The sequence below is a fragment of the Heterodontus francisci genome, chromosome 15, assembly GCF_036365525.1.
Source record: "Heterodontus francisci isolate sHetFra1 chromosome 15, sHetFra1.hap1, whole genome shotgun sequence".
Taxonomy (NCBI): domain Eukaryota; kingdom Metazoa; phylum Chordata; class Chondrichthyes; order Heterodontiformes; family Heterodontidae; genus Heterodontus; species Heterodontus francisci.
In genome coordinates, this window is record NC_090385.1 from 71,106,947 (window position 1) to 71,112,946 (window position 6,000).

At 42.8% G+C, this 6,000-nt stretch overlaps 1 long non-coding RNA gene across 2 annotated transcripts in view; it reads right to left on the reverse strand.

The window, feature by feature from the left end:
• Window positions 1-5,123, reverse strand: part of LOC137377927 (uncharacterized) — a 115,069-nt gene extending 109,946 nt beyond the window's left edge. For both annotated transcript variants that reach the window (XR_010976515.1, XR_010976514.1), the window contains exon 1: window positions 5,061-5,123. This is a non-coding gene — a long non-coding RNA (uncharacterized lncRNA). The remainder of the gene's footprint in view (window positions 1-5,060) is intronic.
• Window positions 5,124-6,000: the final 877 nt, after the last annotated feature.

Genomic DNA, 6,000 nt, shown 5'->3' on the forward strand with positions numbered 1-6,000 from the left:
ATGGAAGTCATGGCAGTTCCCAACAGGCGTGGCCTTTTTTGGTCTCATGGATGAAATTTCTGGGTTTGCCTAGGAATGACCGCAAGACATAACGTCTCTGCAAGGTGAAAGGGAGTTGGCAAAAGATTTACCAAGGGATTTTCAATCGGGTGAAATCTCAGCAGACAGATTCTACTCAAAATTCCTGCCCTTATCATTGGGAAATCTATTGGAATATATTGCTCCTCTATTTCAGGAGTATTGACCCCCTGTCTTTAGTCAAACTGTTGAGACAGTTGTTTGATGGGCACCTTACTGGGAAGGCTTCCCGGAGCCTCCCGCTCAATTTCACGCCACCCCTCCCCACCACTATCTGGCTCGCTGGGGTGGCGTAAAATTCCGGCCATCGTCTCCCCCCAGCCCACACTTCCCTAGCTCTCAACGCATCGGCATATTAAAATCTAGCCCTATGTATTTGTCTTTAAAAGCCAAAGCTCTTGTTCTGCTATTTGTGTTCATAGCTGTTAATTTAAGGATTTGCCTTTTATTAGCCAAGGCTCATAGCCTCCCCATCTGTCTTTGGTATTCAGCAGTCGCATTCAAACTGCAGCTGCAAAATTAACTAATTAGGAGTCAGAAATCCTCGGATTATTTAATAGCTGCTGATCACCAAAAACAAGTCTAATACTGATCAAGTCTTAAAGGTTATAATTATAGACACGCTGTTTAACAATCTATGTAACTATACAAGAATAAAACATGATGTTAGATGGAAAATATATGTTGTTATTGTTTCAGAATAAAACATTGGAGGCTAAGGGGCTTCTTGATAGTCAGTGTACTGTAAAATGTAGAAACAACCACTTCTCTGATTTGCTTTTGCTTAGGTTGTGACCAAAATAACAGCAGCAATTTGCTTTTTAAAACCATGATGATTATAACCACAGGAGCAGTTGTTTTGACGCTGAACATCTTCAGCAACATGCAAGTGCAGGAATTATAATTTTAAAGTGGATAGCACAAACATAAATAATTGAAAATAGGACAAAATACTAGTACCTAAAGTTAATCCAGATAAAAGAAAACTATAAATCTGAAATACTAGAAAATGCTGGGAATGCTCAACAGGTCAGTCAGCTCCCGGACAGGGAAGTGTGACTAAGAATTTTATGTGGGCTCCTTCATAAGAACCTTTTCAGAAGTTTTGTGTTCTGCCTAAGTGTTGATCTATCTTGTTTTTCAAATGCTGGTGAACCAGTTTTGCATTTCCACTTTTTTTTCAATTTTTTTTAACTCCAGTTAATTAATTAACTTATTCAACCAATTTGCAAAATACATTGCCACCTTAGGGATGCTTGGATGGCCAAAAAAATCATAGGGTTTTGACATAATTTCAGAAGTCAATATTCCAATCAATAATAAACCACAGATAAGGTGCCCATCAGACAACAGTCTCAACAGTTTGACTAAAGACATAGAGTCAACATTCCTGAAATAGAGGAGAGAGCAATTCCAATGATTTCCTAATGATCAGGGCAGGAATTTTGAGTAGAACCTATGTCTGCTGAGATTTCACCCGATTGAAAATCTCTTGGTAAATCTCTGCCAACTCCCTTGTATCTGGCAGAGACTTTAGGTTGTGTCTTGTGGTTATTCCTAGGCAAACCCAGAAATTTCATCCATGGAACCAAAAAAGGAGATGCCTGTTGGGAACTGCCATGACTTCCATACTTGACATTCCCAAGAATCCAAATTTTTCACTTATCTCTTTGGCTCATTAAAGGAAATTGCATCCTCCTCCCCCTCTCTCCTCCTATCAATGCAGCAAGTTGTCACTTCAATTTTCTGGCACTTCTTACGGATGGGTAACTCTGTTCCTCCCCTGCAAGCATGGATGACCTACTCCAATTATTAAAATGACCCCATTCATGGGATTTGTGGCAGGATCAATGTCCTTTCCAGTAGGTATCTGGGACTCCCACATCATTGCACTTATGGCAGTGGAGTAGGGATTTTGGAATTTTGTGCCCACTTGTTTTCCTCTATTGATGGTAATTTATCAACATAAATGTACCAAACTAACATCTTAGTAGCATTGACCATTAGCCTTGTCTCCAGATGGAGCTGCGGGGAGGTGAGAAATGGGCCACCCACCACATGCCAATCAAGGCCCTGAAGTGGCCAGTTAATGGTCACTTCAGGGCCTTTGTATGCCTCCACGGGTATTTTACCCCTGGCAAGTGGGCATCCGGTAGAGTTGAAAGGCCGCCCAGTAACACCTGGCGGCCTCTCAGCGCACTGAGGGGGGGGTGGCCTTGACAATCGGACACAGGGTGCCCTCCCTTCCGCTCAAATGACTACCTTACCTCGCCGGGTCACGGCCGATTCCCATGGTGAGGCAAACCCCAACTTATCTTCAGTCCCGGCTCCATGTCCTCGGCTGGGCTGCAGTCCCAGCAGTGGCCACTGCTCCCGGTAGCGCTGCTGGGACTTAGAGCTGCCAGTCAGATGATCGGCCAGCAGCTCAATGAGGCAGGACTTCCTCCCTCAAGCAGGTGGAAGTCCTGCCTCAGAACAATTAAAGCCCGGGGACCCATAAAATGCGTGATGGATCCCCGGGCCGGGCAGAAGCGGGTTCACCATTGACTTTTACTTCAGTGACCAGCTCCCGTCCACCCGATGTAAATTCCAGCCTGATAATGCAAAAGAAACCCAAAAATATGTTAAGAGCATCTGTCAGTGGCTTTTAAATGGAATCACTTCAATAGCACTTTATTTCTGGGTTTCCTATCCAATCAGTTGCAGTGGGTGTGATGATGGCCCACATGGTGCAATCTCAACACCAGTGTTTAAAGGGACAATCCAAACATGCAAGTTGGATTTGGGTGTCAGAGAACTGGAAGTTTTGCAGTGTAGTCCCAATGGACAAAGGCTGCACCTTGCTTCCTGGATGCTTCCCAGGATCTGCTGCTGGGGCTGTGAGGAGTAGGAAAGAGATACTCTTCCCTAGCAATGGAAGGAATAAACTTTCTGGGGAAAACATGAAAGAGTGGTTGGGAGTGGAAGAATCCAGCAGTAGGAATGTGGTGCCACTCGCCTGGAGTCAGTGCAGAAAGCAGTTTAATGACCTAAGCAGGACAGGAAAGTTAAGAGCAGTGGCACATTTACTCACATTCTCATGTGTATATCACCCCAAACTCCTCACTCTATCTTCTCAAGTTTACTCCTCAGGCCAACCTACCCAGCAGGTGCAATCATCTTCCTCTGTATATTCACTTCCTCTCGTCCTCATTTTTCCATCCACCACTGACACTAACCCTCATCTTTATGCAAAATGTCATTCTCTTCCTTATAGTAAACCTTAACAAATGCTCTCCACCCATCAGGTGGAAAGCCTGCAAAAGCCATAAACCCAAGTGCCTTGTCATTCTGACTAGTATCATTACCTGTCTCATGCTTTTGTGTGCTGTTGACTGAGAGACCTTGCAAATGTCTCCAACAAGGCCCTGGAAGGATCCAGAGGCAAATTAAACTTAAGGAGGCGATGGCTTTGGCAACCATTGTTTAAGCATGGCCATCAAGTCCAGCTGGCAATAAGCTCTGTTCCAGTAGGCTGAAAATAGCTGCTAGCACCTGACACAATGCTCTGACATGTCAAGGAAGCTTATCCTCTGCCTGTAGATCCCGTGTGCCAGCAATAGCCTCCTGTTAGCTGCACCTCTCTGTTGTTGCCCTCCCTGTTGCTCCCCTCTCTCCTGTGGAGCTACAGGTCCATGACTGGGCTGCTGCTGCTGTTGCTGGTTCTGTTGCTGGAGTTGTTGCTGGTCAGCTTGGTCCTCATCTGAGATCCAATTTAAGGCACCATAAGTGGCACACATCCTGGTCTGATAGATCAGACCTTCGAAATGAAGATCAAACCTCCAAAGTGTTGAAGAAACCCCCCAAAGTGTGTTAAGTAATCACTCAGCCAATGTTCTGTGAGCAAACCCTTTCCCACAAGCAGGTAAGAAAGCACTGTGAGTACAGAGTATTTATTGGAGCAGTTCTCTGAGTTTGCTTCAGGTCCCTCAATTGCCATTTTGTGCTCACCTTGCTTTAACTGTGGAGTTCCAAGAACCCAGGAAACCTGTGGACCCCAAGTTAAAGTGAAAAATCTGTGTTAATGTCACTCTAATTAAGCAAATAACACATGTTAATCAGCAACCACCTCTCCTGAGGGAGTTGCACACGGGCAGCCTAGTGCTGCAGTGAAACCTGTAAGTCAGCAGCTTGGACCCACTTTCCCAAGATGCTGTCAATTTCACTTCCCAATAACTCCCAAACCCGCACCTTTTTATTTAAAAAATCCATGGAATTTTTAGCATGGAATGGAGAAGTTTAACAATAACTTCTAAACCCGCACCCTCCTACCTATTAAAATCCAGGCCAGAATCTGTCCAGCAGACACATTTTTTTGGTACGCGAAATTAGAGGAGCACTCTGACTTGGAATGGATTTTACTGTTTACAGTTAGTTTGAAACCTATTAGAGCTGAAGTTTGGTAAAATGTGGAGGAAAGTGACTGCTAAGACAAGCTTTTACTAATTACTTAGCTGTTTTGGAGCGTTTGATGTGAATAAGCTGCAAGCAGGAATGATGTCGATGAAAATCTTTACTGGAATAGGAACAATCAAATCGTGATTAGGCAGTGGAGAGTCAGTGAATACGACAGCAATCTGATTCCATTAGCATGATTGGCAATAGCGACTTCTGGATACCTCATCACCCATTCTTGTCTCACTCTTGTGCTTTTCTGCACACCTCTTTATAAAGAAGACAAACAAATTTCCCGTTAAGAAGCAAGGCTTCTAACATGTTTTGTTTACAGTCCAGGATGCTAAAGAGATTTAACCTTTGTGATGACAGGCAGTACACAGGCTACTTTGATAACTATCAGACTCACTTGCATGCTTCCTCCATTTTCCCTTCTATACCTTTCATTTGTACATATAAGTTAAAAAGGCAGCTATGATGCAAAGATTAGCAGCCGGCTTTTCAGTGTCAAGTGGGAGTTTCACGTAAAAATGTATATTTCACCATACCTTCCAAAGATCCTTCCGGTGAGCCTCTTGGTTTTTCTTCAAAATTAAATACAAGAAAGAAACAATAGTTCACCAGGGAGTAAATCATTGAATGACACGGAGGCCAATCAGTTATGATTAACAGAGGCATAAGTGAATGATAGGCCGATAGGCCTGGATCTTGCTGTTGTAATGACATTGAAACTGTTAATGTTCACCGTCATTACTCTGTAAAATTGACAGAATTGGTGACAGAATTGGTGTCTGCACACCTGCAATTAAATGCGAAAATCCAGAAGTTGCTGCCAGTGATTCCCCACTCTTCCTCAGTGTGTGCTGCTGAAGTCCTCACAGATGGAAATCACTTAGAAATCACTGACTGATGCGAGCTTCTACATTTCACACAATTAATTTCACTGTAAAAACTCTTGAAAAATTACACTTTATTGCGGTGTAATAAGTTACAATTACTGCTAAACAATCTCTCTGGCCCTGACAAAATTGATTTTATCTAAATGGAATGTTAAATTTCTCCATTACGTGCTAAAAATTCCATGGATTTTTAAAATAAAATCTATGTTTAAAGTTTGTTTTTTGAGAATTCAGCTTCCACCATGATCCCATGTGTATGTTCCTATCTTTATTTTGATTTCTGTAAAAGTTATAAAAAGTGAATCGTAAAACATGTTTGTTACTTCCTGATTTGCTATCTGTGAGAATTCTTTCATGCGATTGGCTGCTTAATCTGCTTGGTGACATCATTATTGCTGGATGCTAGAGATTCCCTGTGGTGGTACCAGATTGAAATTGACATTGGGAAGGGTGAAATTGATGCCACAGAGCTTGAGAGATTTTTTTAGGGCAGCTTTTTTCAAGGTCAGTGGCAAGTGCTGTCACTTTGCCATTGACTGCAAAATCCAGGCCAATATTTTGAGTGATGAGAAGGTTTATTGCGGTAAAC